Source organism: Natator depressus, chromosome 14, assembly GCF_965152275.1.
Source record: "Natator depressus isolate rNatDep1 chromosome 14, rNatDep2.hap1, whole genome shotgun sequence".
NCBI classification, from domain to species: domain Eukaryota; kingdom Metazoa; phylum Chordata; order Testudines; family Cheloniidae; genus Natator; species Natator depressus.
In genome coordinates this window covers 4,945,123-4,961,991 of record NC_134247.1, presented here as the reverse complement: position 1 = coordinate 4,961,991, position 16,869 = coordinate 4,945,123, and the positions used below count along the sequence as shown (strand labels likewise).

The following is a 16,869-nucleotide window of genomic DNA, read 5'->3' as shown; positions in this document are numbered from 1 at the left end:
CCATCTCTAAAATGGGGTCATTAATAAGACCTGCCTCAGAGGTGTTGGCAAATGGACCAAATTCAGAAGAAAGAGGTGCCTATTATAACTCTGAATGCAGATTAGGCAACTAGGTGTGTGAAGGGGAAGCGTTGACTAGTATTTTAATAATGCCTGGTACAGTGGGCACTCCTGAGTGTCTGGATAGTGTTAAGAAGGTGGAGTGTTAGACTTTCTACCCAATCAGAGTTGTCAGCTCAGGATGACCCACTTTTTACCCTTTCTACCCTTCACAATTTCTCCGCCCTTTATAAATAAATTTGTACCATTTACTATCATTTCCACAGACAGAATGCAAATGGCAAACAATACAATGTAGAACAGTGTCCAGAACTGCACTGGAGTGAAAATGATGGTTTATATCAATTAAGCCTGACAGAATTAGTTTTCCCCTTTCGCTTACACAGGGATCAGACAGTTTTTTTTCCCTCTTACACCTTCTAGCTCTGAGGCTAACGCGTAAACAGAAGAGAAACACGTCCCCTGCTGCCGGGGCAGACTTTTTCTGGCATTTAATCCATAAAATAAGTGCAATGGCTTCAGGCAACATTGGACTGCATGGAAGGAAACCTTACATGAGCATCTTTGCTTCCATCAACTCTCTCGGTTCAGGAATACAGCCATGAAGGCAAAACAGCCAAAGATAGTTGTGAACAAGGAATTTGTTGTGGGAAGGAAAAAAATGGAATTTAACATGTCCCATTTATCTTATTCACAAGCAGTTCATTTATGGGGAAAAAAATCTTGTAAGCAAGTTATTTTTTTTTCTTTGACCGTGTGTGTGTGTGTGTTCATATAAAATCTACAGAAAAGTCTCTTATTGAATATCTCTGTTATTATTACAATAGCCCAGGCAGGTATAAACCATGCTTCATATCCTGTAACAATACACATCAGCCCCGAGCCACTACGGCGGGGCAGAGCTCAAACATCAAATCCACAGGCAATAAAAATGAGACCACCAGAAAACCAACTGCCATTTATTTCTTTTTTAAAATGTTTTCCCTCTTTCTTTCCCTCAGCAGATTTCCCCCACGTTGAAAGGGATCCCCTGGTCAAAAGTCAGCAGGCGAGCTTGTAGAAAGCTTTGATAGTCAGTGAAGTGGAACATTACAACACATGGTAGTAGCACACACCAATGGTGAGTCCCCTTGCTGGGTGGACCTCCCTCCAAGAATAACCTCTGTTCATTATTCTTCCAGGCCCCCCTCTAGCAGTGCAGAGCCTGTACTTCCACTGGTCCTGGGACTGCCTTGGTCCCAGCTTGCCCTTTTCCATAGGTGTTGCTAAAGCAAATAGCACACAGTATTTACTAGGTGCAATGCTTTAAATCATATTAATCTAAGCAATAAAAATATTTATTGCCAATAAAAGTTCCACAACAGCATAGCTGATTCGTAGAGAGGATGGTCAACAGAATCACGCTTTGCCCCTGGCTGGAAAGAAAAGAAGGCACAGTGAGGAAAAAGCACACAGAGTTCAAGCTGACTTTGTTTTGGGGGAGAAAGTGTTAAGAGTTTTGCATTTTTGTCTGTATGTGAATTTAGCAAGCAGAAACCAAGCGAATGCATAAAAGGGACGATTGGTGATTAGATCTGGAGGCATAAAAATGACAGATTAAGGTCCCATTTCAGCAAAACACTTTGGCCTCCACTTAACTTTATCCCAATTCTACAAACTGAAAAAGATACAAAAAGGGATTGGATGTTTCTATGGATATCAAGAATACACAGAGTTATAACTGAGGCTAAAAAATATTGGAAGGAATATTAAACCCTGGGCTTCACAGCTTAAGCCAGTTATCTAGCTACTAGAGACTACGATGAGATCTAATTTAGGGATTAGATTATCCCACATCTACCTGCTGCAGCTTTCTTACTCCTTCCTCTGAAACTTCTGATGCTGGCCACTATCAGAGACAGGATACTGGGCCTGATGGACCCTTCCAGTCTGGCAGTTCCTATATTCCCACTTATGCACAAGTTTAAGTGCCACTGAAGCCCTCATTAACCAATGGGAGCTTAGCTGAAGCGCTTTGCTGAACTGGGGCCTAGAGGAATGGAGAGTTCTAGACAATGGCCGAGGTCTGTGTGTACGGTAACACCCATTGTTTCATGTTCTCGGTGTATATACAATCTCCCCACTGTATTTTCCACTGCATGCATCCGATGAAGTGAGCTGTAGCTCACGAAAGCTTTTGCTCAAATAGATTTGTTAGTCTCTAAGGTGCCACAAGTCCTCCTTTTCTTTTTGCAGATACAGACTAACACGGCTGCTACTCTGAAACCTGTCAAAAAGGAGTATGGTCATTTTACTAGAGATTGGATAGGGCTACAAAGTTCTGATCTCAACTTCCTCAAAGTTCAAGCAGAGTCCGATCCGCTGTTCCAAATTGGACCCGTGTCAATCTGTAAATGGGGCTAAGATTCAGGACACAAATTTAGCCCTGTCCCCCACAAATCTGTGCTTCTCTCACTCAGAAATAGTTTACATAAGGAATACTGGATCATGAAACTAAGCTGACATGCTGTTGTTCACAGCTTCATGCCCTTCTAATCATCTTGCATCCTGTCCTTCGTTTGATATTTTTACCCCACATGTGAGAGATGGTCCATTCGTTAGGGTACGAGGCAGTGTGAGGGGGGTTCAGGTCCTGCTCTGCCACCAACATTCTGAGTGACAGTGGATAAGTTACTTAGTCTCTCTGTGCTTCAGTTCCCCCTCTGTAAAACAAGGACTGTAACAAATTTATCCTTGCAACACTGCTGTAGGGCAGGTCAGTGATAAAGATTGTGGGGGTCTCAGGTACTACAGAAATGGGGGCCATAGAAGTACCTAAGACAGATAAAAAGAAAAGGAGTACTAGTGGCAGACTGTTAGTCTCTAAAGTGCCACTAGTACTCCTTTTCTTTTTGCGAATACAGACTAACACGGCTGCTACTCTGAAACCTAAGACAGATAGCGAGCCTCCAGAAACTGAGGGAGAATAACTGAACATAGACCAGTTTATCCTGCTCTGGGCAAAGGACATTAAAAACCTGAAGCATAGATTAGCCATTTTTCACAACGCTATTTGTTTTTGCAAAGTTATTTTGTGCTCAGTGTACATTGGGCTATAGAGCCACCCGCAAACATTATCAAGGCCTCTAGAAATTGTTGAATCCTTAATGCACTGAGTACCAAAAGGGCCTTGGAGAGAGAATCCCTTTGCCAAACATCTGATGAATATAAATCTGGGTCAGGGTTTGCTCACAATGCCTTCTTGGGTAGGTTTGCCCTTTCTGGTTGCACAAGTTAGATGAGTTGTAGAAGGATTTTATTCAGCACCAAAAGAACATAAGAATTTAAGAACTGCTATACTTGGGTTAGACCAATGGTCCATCTAGCTCAGTATCTAGCTCTGACAGTGGCCAGTACCAAAGCTTCAGGTGAAGTGTACAGAAAGATCAATTTTGGAGAGATCCACCCATCTTCCCCTCCTGGTTTCTGGCAGTGAGAGGCTTAGGGTTCCCTTGAGCGTGGGGTTACATTCCAGAACATCTTGGCCAATAGCCATTGATGGACCTGTCCTCCATGAACTTATGCAATTCTTTTTTTTTAACCCATTTATACTTTTGGCCATCACAACATCCCATGGCAATGAGTTCCACAGATTAATTGTGCATTGTGTGAAGAAGCACTTTCTCTTGTTTTGTATTAAACCTCCTGCCTATTAATTTCATTGGTGACCCCAGATTTTTGTATTGTGGCAAAGGCTAAATAACACTTCTCTATTCACTTTCTCCACACCGTTCATAATTTTATAGACCTCTATGATATCCCTCCTTAACTATGTCAGACTTTTAATCTTTTTAGTATCTACTTGTCTGGAAGACATTCCATACTCTTGATCATCTTTGTTGCCTGTCTCTGAACCTTTTCAGGTTCCACTATATCTTTTCTGTGATAGGACGACCAGAACTGGATGCTGTATTCAAGGTGTGGGCTGCACCATTGATTTATAGAATAGCATTATGATATTTCTGTCTTATTTTCTATCCCTTTCCTAATAGTTCCTAAGGTTCTGTTAGCCCTTGTGACTGCTGCTGTACACTGAGCTGAAGTTTTCAGAGAACTATTCACAATGACTCCATGACTCCACTCTTTCTTGAGTGGTAACAGCTAATTTAGAACCCATCATTATAGATGAGTAGATTATTTTCTGCATTCTGCATTGCTTTGCACTTATCAGTGTTGAATTTCATCTGCCATGTTGTTGCCCAGTCACCCAGGTTTGTGAGATCCCTTTTTAACTCTTTCCCATCAGCTTTGGACTTAGCTATCTTGAATAATTTTGTGTCATCTGCAAACATTGACACTTCACAGCTCACTCCCTTTTCCAGATCATTAATGAATGTGTTGAACATATTCTCCGAAAGGGAAATGACTAAGCTGACGGGGTTAAAAAAAATGAATCATATGTGCTTCCCAAACCACGGCCCTGGCCACATGATTGGTTAGCTTCCAACAGGCTTGTTCCAAAACTCCTTGCAACACCATTGCTTCTCTTCTCTGAGTGGGTAGATGACTCAAGCTTTTGCTAATGTTGTGGACCACACATGACATTTAGTATGATCCGTTTTGATTTATCACGGAAATAGTGTATTCAGGAGGTGAGTACCAGACTTGTGGCTGCACCAGGTCAAAATCATAGGCGAAGCATGCTGTAGCTCATCTCAGCTTCACATGTGCTCATTAGTTAAGGTCATTTTGGAGAGTGCCCTTCAGTTACGTCTGTTTTCTGGACTATTCAGCAGCTTTCTCCCTGTTACTGTGCAGCCTATTGTTCCATATGCACAAAGCATTCATGGAGCTATGGAGCAGCTGCCCCAGCCTTGGTCCTTCCTCTAGGAGGTGGAATCATGATGGTATTAAATTAGCTGCAGCTGTTTGCTGTAGGTCAGTTTTACACTGATTTTATTTTTCTATTTTCCTGGGTGCTTCAGTAGCAAACCTTCCAATACATCACACTGGCTTGCGGGGTCACATTGCACAGCATAGAACTGGGAAAGTAATGGCAATGGAAGAGCTGACAAAAGGACTAATCTGTACAAAATTCCTGCTTCCACAAGCTCCTGTCAAGCTTAATTAATTTACATTGGAGATCTTTGGAGGGAAGGCACAATCGAAGTGCATAGTGCTGTTATCTCACTGTGGGCATCAGGCAGAAGCAACATAAATGACCGCTCCGATGCAGTTTCCCTTGGGACCCTGCAACCCTTGTGGGTTGATGTGACCTCCCGTTCTTGCTGTGGGGCTAGAGGAGGAGACTGCTTCAGTGGAGGTTACCTCTCCTTGTCTCCAAACTCCCCTTTATCAGCTGCACCAGAGTAAATGAGAGACACTCTGACATTTTAGGGCCTTATAAATCATAACGCTGTCCCTGAGATATTGCAATAGAGATGACATAGCTGTCTGGTATTGCTAACAGGTATCTGTGTTAAAACCCCTTATGGTATAGAGGGGATCTTGCTCTTTTTAGATGGAACATAGGGGAAGGTGAGAGACATGAACTCCTGGAAGGGTTTATGCACTTGTCTGTTACTTTACGCTGCCCACAAGTCAACCCCATTTCTTAAGTTGTAGTTCCCCAGCATCTTCCGTTCAGCCGCCCCCAATTAATGTTCCCTTTAAGCATCTCCGCAGTGGTCAAAGAGGTTAAGTCCTACAAGAGGGGCAGAAAGGACAGGAGAAGGGAGGAACATTTCCTGCAAATACAAACACACAAGGTGTTTTGTTTGGGGTTTTGGTGCCAATTCTGTGATGACTTTCCATCTGGCACCTTGCTGGGGAGATTGCTCAAATGGCACCTGTGTCGGTAACACACCACCCCTTAGAACAACAAATCCAACAGCATGTGTAATTAAAACTCGAACATGGCAAGACATGAGAAAGGAACAGAGGAGACACCCAAAATTAGCAAAGGCAAAGTGTGTGGATGGGGACGGGGGAGTGGAAGAATTCAGCCACAGAGCCAGATTCTTCACTGAATTGACTTAGGCCGAGCTATGACAGTCTCACTCCCAAAAAACCTCACAGTTCAACTACTCCCCTCTTTTTTTAATACCGTACCTATGCCTGAAATTTGACCTTTGTGCTTGCAACCTCTATCCTGGACCTGTGTTACAGGAGTTGTCCACCAGACAGTTTCAACTTTCTGGAGAGAGATCAATTAGATGGTTCTTATCTATCTGGTATCTACAGTATATGGTAAGCATGGCTTCAGAGCACCTTAAAGAGTGTGAGTGTGTGTGTGTGTGTATACCTCAATATGAACATGCTTCTTTCCTTTGTTTTCTCCCTTCTTAGGGAGAAAAAAAAGGGCTCTGGCAAAGAGATGAGTCTTGCATTCTGTTCTGACGGCAATAAGGTTTGTTGTGGTCATTCTTACCTATCATGGGGATTTGTGGTTGCTTGACATCTATACCTACAGCTAGAGACCTTTCACCAAAAGGAAAAGTCCTCTTCTCTTTGTCAGATTGTGCAACTGGCCTTCAGCCTGGTATTTTGCAGCTTTTCTTATGTATTGGTGCCATTCTTGTGCAGACGTGCTAACATCCTGAAAACCAAGTGTGAAAAACCCTAGGCAGAAACAGAACCTTCCATGAACACAAATACATCCAAGAGTTCATATGCTTTATTATTTCATATAAAGGCCAGAGACTCTGTACTTCAAGTTGAATGTTCTTCCAGTATATTATGTGATGGAAATCAACACCTTAACATACGTATATATGTGAAAACCAACTCCAATTAGCCCTTTTTTTAAAAAAAACCTGTGTTTCCTACTCCTTATGACTAAGTGTGGATAATTAAGCCAGGCTCACTTTTTCCGCTCCACCCTTACTTAGCAAAAACCTGTTGCAAGTTTTCTTGATATTTTGTTCCCTCTCTCCCCTCCACCCTATTCACTTTTAAAACTAAATATATACATATGTAAATGAAGCTTCTAAATGTTAATAAAATGAAGGAACCTGGATGTATTGTGCAGAGTTATTTTCGTAGCTCTTTTTATTGTAAATATTACAAGATAATGTTTTTTTGTGCATTTTCAATAACATTTAAATTTAAGTGAGGGTGGCGCTATACTCATATCATATGGCTACAAAACTATAAACAGGGGTAAATCTATTATTTGTTTTGAAATAGCTTTTTTCCCCCATTTTCTTTCAAACTGCTCCAAGTTGTGTGGTGTCATTGCTCAGTTATAAGGTTTACTGTGACCAGGTGGAGATATATTATCTTTCTGCAGTCCTGCTGTGTTCACCAAGCCATCCAGATTGCTTTTTTTGGACAGTGTTAGTGGGACGCTGTCTAGGGTTTTTGGCTTTGTCTGATATGATCAATAATGGGTAAACCTATTTGTACGTCCTCCGTCATTCATCTTCCTCCTCATGGAGAGACTCCTGCTTTGGCACAGTGCCTCATTGACTTCAAAGTAAGCTGTTTGGAGGAACCGTAAGCTTTTGTGGGAGGAACTCTGTTTTCATATGTGTTTATACCATTTTATCTAGCAGAAGGGGGCTCTAAACCCAAATGCAACCTCTAGGTACTACTGTGTTATAAATATTAAATAACAGGAATTCTGCAGATGACCAACCAATGGATAATAACCTCATTATATTTCAGTTCCAGGACTCGGGAGGGATAGCGTCACTGTCTACAAATATCTAAAGGGGATAAAAGAGAGAGAGGAGATGAAAAGAGAGAGAGGTGGCCTGTGGGCAGGAGAGGAGTCAGGGAACCAGTGCTCTGTACAGCTTGTTCCACGTACATTGGTCAGCAGCCCCATTTGCATGTCTACAATGAGACTGCTCTGAACAGCATTAACACCCGGTCTGTACTCCTCACTGGAGAGGCTAGGGGGAGTGCGGTCACTCCAGGTAACCAGTAGGATCAGGATAGAGAGACTAGCTGTTTTGCGATTGCTGGGAACTGTCCTGACTTAGGCCGGTGGAGGAGTTTAGAGTCAGATGCTCTGCAATCTGTGGGCCTTGGCCTCTGCTCATTTGGGGGGAGATCTTCCATCTCTATGCACTGCACAGAGCCCATGATCTCTGATCACCTTCTCCTTAACCTCTCCCCACTTATACCACACAGTACAGGCAGGGAAACTGGCAGCTACAGCAAGAGGGGGAAAATCCCCATGAAGGCACATTTCCCTTTTGGGTTATTTCTGCCGGACTTCCATGGCTATATGCTCCTCTGTGATGGGCAAGGGAGGGGGGAGCATGTGAACTCAAGACTGAGAGAGGGGAGCTCCCTAGGAGGGAGTAGTGTGGGAGAAAAGACCCCAAAGAATCAAGCCTTGAGGACTGTATGTAGCGACAGCTCTTAGACTGATCTGCACCCCAATCCAAAGCCCACTGAAGTTGATATGGAAAGACTGCCATTGAGTTTAGTGATCTTTGGATCAAGGCCACCTATATACTTCTCTTAAGTTATTTTGTTTTCATTTCACAATGAACACTAATGTAATATTTTTGGAAATAGGCTTTCCTTGCATTCTGAGGAGCTATCACCCCTTCCAAAACATGTAACGCTCATTCAAAGCATCTTGGAGATCTTCGCCATGCCTGCTGCTTCGGCAGCCCCATAGCTAATGCAGACAATGGGGATATTCAATAGTCCAGTACAAATTAAATTTAAAGTCAAAGTAGTATGAAATATGTCACTTATTTCCAACTAGTGGCAGGTTTTGGCCGCATCGCAAGAAAGTGTTTTGAAAATGGGGAACCTCCTCCATCAGGAGGAAATCATGCCTCCTACCTGTTTTTTTTTTAATGTTTACACCCATGCAAATGATCTGCTACTCCTAGGTGGAGTCTTCATTCCCAGAGCAAAAGCTCTTTCAATTGATTTCAATGTCATTTCTCTTTGTTCAGTTGAAAGATCCTGGCAAGATGCATTCTCTCTGCCTCTTTCACGAGAACATCTGGCAAAATATAGTAATACATTATCAGATAATACCCTGCATTCATATACCATTTCACACATAAATAGCAAAAATATAAACACTAACCTCCATGGATCAAGTCAAATAGGTCTCCGAGGCATTTTCGCCTGACCTCCTAAAGATCCATAACTTTTCTTTTCTTTCTCCAGTAAAGGTTCTCTAACTTCTTAAAGGATATACTGTTTTGATTTACAGAGAGGGCTGTTCTCTTCTGTTCTGTCATTGAACAGCCCCGGATTTTAAGACTAGTGCAAATGTTCAAAGGATTCAACATTTGAGAAAGGGATTAACAACATGAAGTGTGGTGGGATTGTTCCATTAATGTTATCTGCAGAGGCTAGTAGAGTAATAGCTATTGTGCTATTAATGTGTTTATGTGTGTCAGGAGTCCAGATGCATCCCATTTATTCTCATTATTGAACTCCTTTTATGAAAACATGACGGACAGAAGCAGTGAGCTAGTGGGGGGAGGGAAGTGGGAGACATCTCATAATGTCACATGGCGGGTCTGGGCTGGGGAAGAGAACAAGGTTAGGGAAAGCAACAGAACTCTTTGTAGTGATTCAGAACTGGTCCAAGCCAGGGGAGCAGAGCACAGGGGCAGAAGGGAAAACAGGGGAGCTCCTATAGCACTGCAAGGTTGCTCTGAGTTGGGGCACAGATACAAGGAGGGTACCGGCGAAGACCAGACTGCTGCACAGAAGTTCAGAGCTAGGGATGCAGCGAGATCCCTGTCGTGCAGGTCTGAGCTTGGGGACAGAACTCTAGGGAGATGGACAAACAGGGAGTTCTTGTAATGATGCATCCTAGCAGTAGGCTGGGGAGCTAAGCACAGGGGCAGAGAGGAAAGCAGGGTTCCTCTTGCAATGCTTTATATATATTCAGAGATAGGTGAACCAACACTTTGCAAGATGCAACATTAGATAGGCTGAATGATATAAACATCAGGGATTCGTGTTTCATCACAACTGATATTTAGTTTTACTTCTAGACACAATGAAAAAGAAACATCTTAAATACGTATATATTTCAGATGTTTCTTCTTTAATTGTTTGAATATGTATATCGTTTCTTGCAGTGTATATATATATACTTCTGTTGTTGGTTTGCTCCTACTATCCTTGCTGAACAGTGAATATCAACACACCCGTGTCTTTATGGCTTTCTTTCTGTGTCTAGTCACCCGTGACTCTGAGATGCAACTTGCTCTGGGCCAAAACTCAAAGGAACATCAAAGTGAATATTCAAAAAAAAAAAAAGAAGAAGAGTAATTAAACGTTAATTAACAGCTGTCATTTTTGGCAGGTGCAAACGTATTACTTCCAAGAGGGATATTTTTATGACTGTTTCTACAATTACTTTATGATGGGGTACAAGTCAATTTTTTTTACCTGATGTCTAAAAATATATCTGGGCCTTTTATTGGAGAATGTAATAAAGTGTGTTTAATAGGTAAATAAGAAGGGAAGAGAGGAATTGAGATTTGCCCTCTTTTTTTGTTATTCTCCAAATGTTGCATGCAGTGTTGTTATAGCCGTGTTGGAACCAGGATATTAGAGAGCAAGGTGGGCTAGGTAATATCTTTTATTGGACCAACTTCTGATGGTGAGAGAGACGAGCTTTCAAGCTTACACGGGCCTGAAGAAGAGCTCTGTGTCCGCTCGAAAGCTCGTCTCTCTCACCAACAGAAGTTGGTCCAATAAAAGATATTACCTCGCCCACCTTGTCTCTTTATTCTCCAAAGCTGTTTACCTTTCAGTATATTTCATTTGCTTCCCAGAAACCATGGAACCTTCATCGCTGCCCTTCCTATTTAAGGATCAGAATCTGTAAACCCTTAAGAGGAACTGGAGTGGAAGAAAGATCCAGTGGTTAACACACTCATCTGGGATTCAGGTGACAGGGTTTTAATTCCCTGACTTGCCATGGACACCTTCAGTAAGTTGTTTAGGAGCCTAGATTCCTTTCAAAAAATCTGGCCCCTTAGTTTTTCTGTGCCTCAGTTCCCCATATGTATAAAGGAGATAATTGCACTGCCCTCCCTCCCAAGGGTGCTGTGAGGCTAAATGCACTAAACGTGGTGAGGTACCCAGATACTACAGCAATCAGAGCCATCTAAGATGGTGATGGTGCCACTTGAAGCCAATTAAAACCACGTGTATAAGAAGTGGTCACTTCTGTGAGTACAGGGTTGGAGGAGTGGGTCCCAAGTATTTCTCATGATTGACTGATCACTGAGACATTGCAACATCTTTTTTGTGTACTTTTGTTAGGCTGCTCACGTATGATATCCAGAGAGAGAGCGAGAATCCCCGGTGATTCTAATCCAAGTCTCATTGCCAGGGCAGAATCTGCCCTTTTATTTTGTATTAGTTTAAGCGAGGCAGCAGGGTCCATTGGGTAGGATGCAGGACAGGGTCACAGAAGATCAGGATTCTGTTTCCAGCTCTGCAGCTGCCCTGATGAATGACTTTGGGCAAGTCACTTCAGCCCTTCGGTTTCCCCATTCCTGGGGATAATGATAAGATCTAGATATTATTATTTTGCCAGTATGCTCTTAAAAGAAAACTGCAATACAGTTTGCTGTGAATAAAATGAGTCTACAGTAGTAAGACTAGGAGGACTTGTGGCACCTTAGAGACTAAGAAATTTATCTGAGCATAAGCTTTCATGAGCTATAGCTCACTTCAACGGATGCATGCAGTGGAAAATCTCCCCACTGTATTTTCCACTGAATGCATCCGATGAAGTGAGCTGTAGCTCACGAAAGCTTATGCTCGAATAAATTGGTTAGTCTCTAAGGTGCCACAAGTCCTCCTTTTCTTTTTGCGGATACAGACTAACATGGCTGCTATTCTGAAGTAGTAAGACTGACTTCTTTGCAATAAAGAATTTGTTTTAATTCATCACTTACTGAAAAGCAGAATTTCGGGGGGTTGGGGGGCGGGATCAACTGTTTTTTCCCTAGTTCCAGTTAATAAAGGGACTATGGTAATAACTGTAGCTAGTAATTGCATAGTGCTTGAGCCAAAATCCATGGAAGCCTGCCATTTAAGACTCACATTCTGTTCAATGTGCTTTGGATTAGACCTTTTTGTGTATGTATATGGGGAGTATTTATTTTAAAATGTGTATTTTACCCACAAATAAGAAACGTTTAGATAGGTTTAGCTATAGCCAGAAACACAGAGATGCCAGAAGGGAAATTCTGTGCCTACAATCAGATCTTTTTGTATTGATTTATATAAAGATGAATATTTATAATAATACCTGGCGACTTTCTACCCAGCTTGTCTCAAGTTGCTGGCATGTGTGTTAACCCTTAACACCTCAGCTAAACAGAAACATTTAGCATTTAGAAGAATGATTGGGTCCTTGATGTGGGAGGTTGCATCGCATTTCAAAACTCCAGCCCTTCCATTATGCTCCTTGTATTAGCACCATGTTTGCTCATCAGTGAGCTCGGTCTTCCAAACAGGGAATTGAAATTAGTTGTGCAAGTGACCAGTCAAGATGATCGGGATCATTCCCTTTGTGGTGCAAGGTTTCAGCAGGAGCTGAGCATGCTCCAAGCCTCGCAGGAGGTATTCAGCACCTCCCAGAATTAGACCCTAAATATCCGTAGGCTACAGTGCCTGACTGAGCTTGTGGGTTTTCCTGAATTACGTTGGGCTGTCAGCTCTCCTGCTTCTGTCAGCATGGGCTTGTTTTATCTTGTCTTCCACTGCAATAATTCCCACAGACTGAGCAACAAAGAAGGTTCAGGTACAGGTTACAGACTCCCAGTCATCCAGAAAATTGACACTCACAACAGGAGATTAATTTGACTGTGTCTCTTCCGTACAACACTTTTCCTAGTATGTGAGAAAATAGGAACAAAAACCCAAGCCCTCTTGTTCTGGCCATTCCAGTTCTTTCATCATTGGTAGCACCAGCAGGCGCTGTATGAAAGTGGGTCCCCAATGCAGCTGGTGCTGGACAAAGACGTAGAAGGACAGTTCCTGCCCTGAAGAGTTTGCAGTCGAAGGACCTGAGTAAGAGAAGGAAAAGAAAGTGGTGGTGAAAGGAGAGAGAGGGGGAGAGGAGAATGAAAAGGTGAGGAAGAGAGAAGAAGGAATGAATTTTCATAGCCATAAAATGAAGCCAACAGACCAAAGCTCCCTCATTAAGCTGTGCTGGGGTCACTATGGTGAGGGTAGATCAGGGTCACCAATCACTCCTGGGGCTGGCCTATTCTAGTGTGCGGTGATGCAGTAGCAGGCACTCAAACAGTCCCACACACAATCAGGATAAGAATGGCAGTGGTTCCCTAATGGCTTTTTACACTGGATTCCTCAAGCCCTGTCCCACCACTATACACACTCAGTCACGCAAGCAAAGAGGCCACCATGGCTTCTGGTGGCCATTCACTGGGAAAGAGCACAAAAACAATGCTGGCCTGGAATCTGAGTCTACAAAACATCAGCTCAGGGGTCTGGTTTGCAAAATTAAGGCACAGCTGAGATCTGGGTCCCTTTTTGTCCAAAAGTGTGGGGAAGAGAGTCATTACCATCTAGAGGTGCTTGCCTCTCAGGGGTTTCCTTTGACACTGACCACCTAGATACAGGGTCATTTGGGTACTAGAGGGCTCTTTAATCTAGCAGACACTGACATAACAAAGTTCAGTGACTGGGAGCTTGAAGCTAGACAAATTCAAAGTGGGAATATGGAAAAATGTTTAGACCAGTGAGAACACGTAAGCATTGGAATTCCAAGGGAGGTGAAGACTTTACATCAAGACCAAATGTCTTTTTCCAGAAGAGTTGATGCAGTTCAACCACATGTTGTTGGGCTTGAAGAAGGCATTAATGAGTGAAATCCTGTGGCTTGTGTCATGGAGGCCATTAGGGTAGATGATGACAGGTGTCCTTTCTAGCCTTAGAATCGACAACAGAACTAGGATAGCTGACAAAGCATGATTCAACAGCACTAATCAGGGTGTAGAGAAGGAACTGGTTTCCTTGGTATGTTCCCTGGCCACATCAGGCAATTAATTAGAACAACATAAAGGTTCGTTTTGAGATATTTAAGAAAAGACATTCTCAAAATGGGCCCCGCCCTTGTGGTTTGCACTGAGCCTTCCTTTAAGTGTGAGAACCTTCTTCTAGATGGATTAATCAGTGCAATCATCCTATGAAATTTGCGTGAGCGAGGCCTAAGTTGACTCCATTCCAACTGATAATGAGGTTAATTGTATGGCAGACATTTTTTTTTAGGTTTAAATACACAACAAAGAAACTTGTATCCTGTGTGTTGACCACTTAATGTATTCGTTTTGTGTCTTGTGTCCTGACAAATCTAAAAAAACCTCCCCTATTTTAGTAGGTAGCTTCCTTACAGAATCTTCAGATCCTCCTCTGCAAGAGATAAAGATCAAACGATGCAAGAAAGTTGCATAAGAATTAAATTCAACTCCCAGCAACCCATTATTGCCTATGTGGATGTGAACCAATGCTTCAAAAGTAAGAGATTTGAGATGCCTGCATCCATTGTCCTGATATATCCAGCCTTCCTCACCTGATATAAATAGATCCAGGTTTTAAAACACCATGCCAGTAACCCATCTCTGGTCGCCAATTGCTCTTGTTAATATTTCTAATAAACAAAATAGGCAATATTTAATTTTGGATGCTTTTTGAGCTGGAGGGATTAATTAAATCTCCAGTATCAGGAACACCTGTAGGGCTACATGTATAGTAAAAATTAACCCCAGTTATGAAGTGGTCTCTTTACTTACAAGAGAACCAGTTTAAACAGAGAGAGAATGTATCACTGTGAAATTCAACATGCATTGGCTCTGCAGGCATTCATTTGTTGCAATTCAGTCGTTGCTAAGGATGGCCATGCCTACCACCAGAGCAGCAGTGTGTCACAACCTGTGATGTGAAGCCCCGAGCCCCTCTGTGTTTATCGGCTACGTGCATGAGAAATATCCCAAAATTCACACTCTCTGAGGGTGCTGCCAGGTGCCAGCAAGAGCCTTTTCAGTTTCAACATGCCGTTGGCTCAAATGAAGGGAGCAGGTGGGCAAGGCAAAGGGATGGTGTGACACCTGCACAAGCGCGGGCCTGCAAAACCAAAGCACAGCTGATGGTGGGTGTGAATTTCAAGCCTTGACAGTCTCCCTTTAACAACCTCTGAAGGAGGAAGGCCTTATTATCGGTCTTGATACCTAGTTCTCATTACCTTGTCAGCAAAGCAGTTTTATTAGGGAAACAAGTCCACACAACGAGTCAAGCAAGCAGCTGCTAAGCTGCTGAATTAGGACAGTCCTGTCTACATAAATGGGTATGCTTCCTCCATAACAGATGTTTTCCCTCTTTGGGACTGAAAAAAGGTACCGAGATTTTGATAGGAATTATGTGTTAGATGCTGTCAACTGAGAAGAAGGAAGGTCTTGAAGTTAAAGCACTGGACGGGGACTCAGGAGACCTGCATTTAATTGCTGGCTCTGGCAAAAACTTCCTGTGTGATATTGGGAAGTTTCCTAATTTCTGCCTTCGTTCCCCGTCGATAAAGTGGGAATAATTATTCTTTTCTCCCTCCTCCTGTTTGTCTTATCTATTTAGATTGTAAGCACTATGGGACAGGGACAGTCTGTTACCAGGTGTTTGTACAGTGCCTCAGATAACAGCATTTCACTGTAAATTGAGGCTTCTAGACACTACTGGAATAATAGAGGACCGGCCATTATGCCAGGAATTGCATTGTCATATCTTAGGTGGTGGCTGTGGCAGGCCCTGGAGAGGTTTTCACCTTGATGTCAATCTCATGTCATCCCACCTGATTTTAAGTGTGTTAAAATCTCCCCCCCCCACCCCCAACCCTGGTGCATATATTTAGTTACTGACATTCCTGGCTCCAAATTGCTATCCCTCCCCACTCCATGGATCCAGATGCAAACCCATCACTTTCAGAAGACGTGTCTGTGGCAGGTTTGAAGTATTTTTATGACGTTGCATATTTTAATTGTTGTTAGGGTGTTTCAAGCACCTCAGCAGGTTTGTGTAAGTTCTAACCAGGTTCTACCTCCAGCTTTGCCACTGGCCTGCTGGGTGACCCTTCCTCTCTATGTGCCTCAGTTTCCCCCCTCTGTAAAATGGGTATCATGATACTAACCACTTTGAGATCTACTGATGAAAAGAGCAAGGGGGTTATTATTATTATTACTGTTATTTATTATTATGAGAGGATGAAATTTGAGGAATTATAGTATGTTCTGAATAATGCATTATCTCACTCTTCCACCACCCAAGGCTTCCATTACAGTTACCACAATTCTCTTTGATATCCTACCTTTCGCTGCAGGCTGAGGTCACTGTTGAATAAAAGGAATTTAACTCCTCCTTCCTTTGCTTGGACTGAGTGAGCTGCATCTGCAGCTATTCTCAGCCATTATGAGCACAGGTTGAAGAATCACCCCCCCGCCCTCCCAAAAAAATCTTATGTGGGAGCCAAGGGATGTGCTTGCCTAGGGGAGAAACTGTCTACTAGCACTTTTTATACCCCCTAAAGATTTTATAGGTCCCAAGGCTCATCTCACTGCTGTGAGGTCAGTAAATATTATCCCCATCTTATCAGCTGGGAAATGGAGACTGAGAGGTGGAAGGATGTATTCAAGACCATAATGAGAGGCAATGTCAGAGCTGGAATTAGAAGACAGAAGTTCCTGAGTTGGCACAAATGTCTCTCTAATCATCCCTATACAAAATAGTTGCTCTAGAGCAGGATTGTTCTCATGTGTGCTCTAATCCTCCTGTTCAAGACAAAAAGAAAAGGAGTAACTGTGGCACCTT

General features: G+C 42.7%; 1 long non-coding RNA gene across 1 annotated transcript in view; it reads right to left on the bottom strand.

Moving 5' to 3' along the window:
• Positions 1-1,277: 1,277 nt before the first annotated feature.
• Positions 1,278-16,869, bottom strand: part of LOC141998630 (uncharacterized) — a 630,544-nt gene continuing 614,952 nt past the window's right edge. The window contains exon 11 of the long non-coding RNA XR_012641872.1: positions 1,278-1,475. This is a non-coding gene — a long non-coding RNA (uncharacterized LOC141998630). The remainder of the gene's footprint in view (positions 1,476-16,869) is intronic.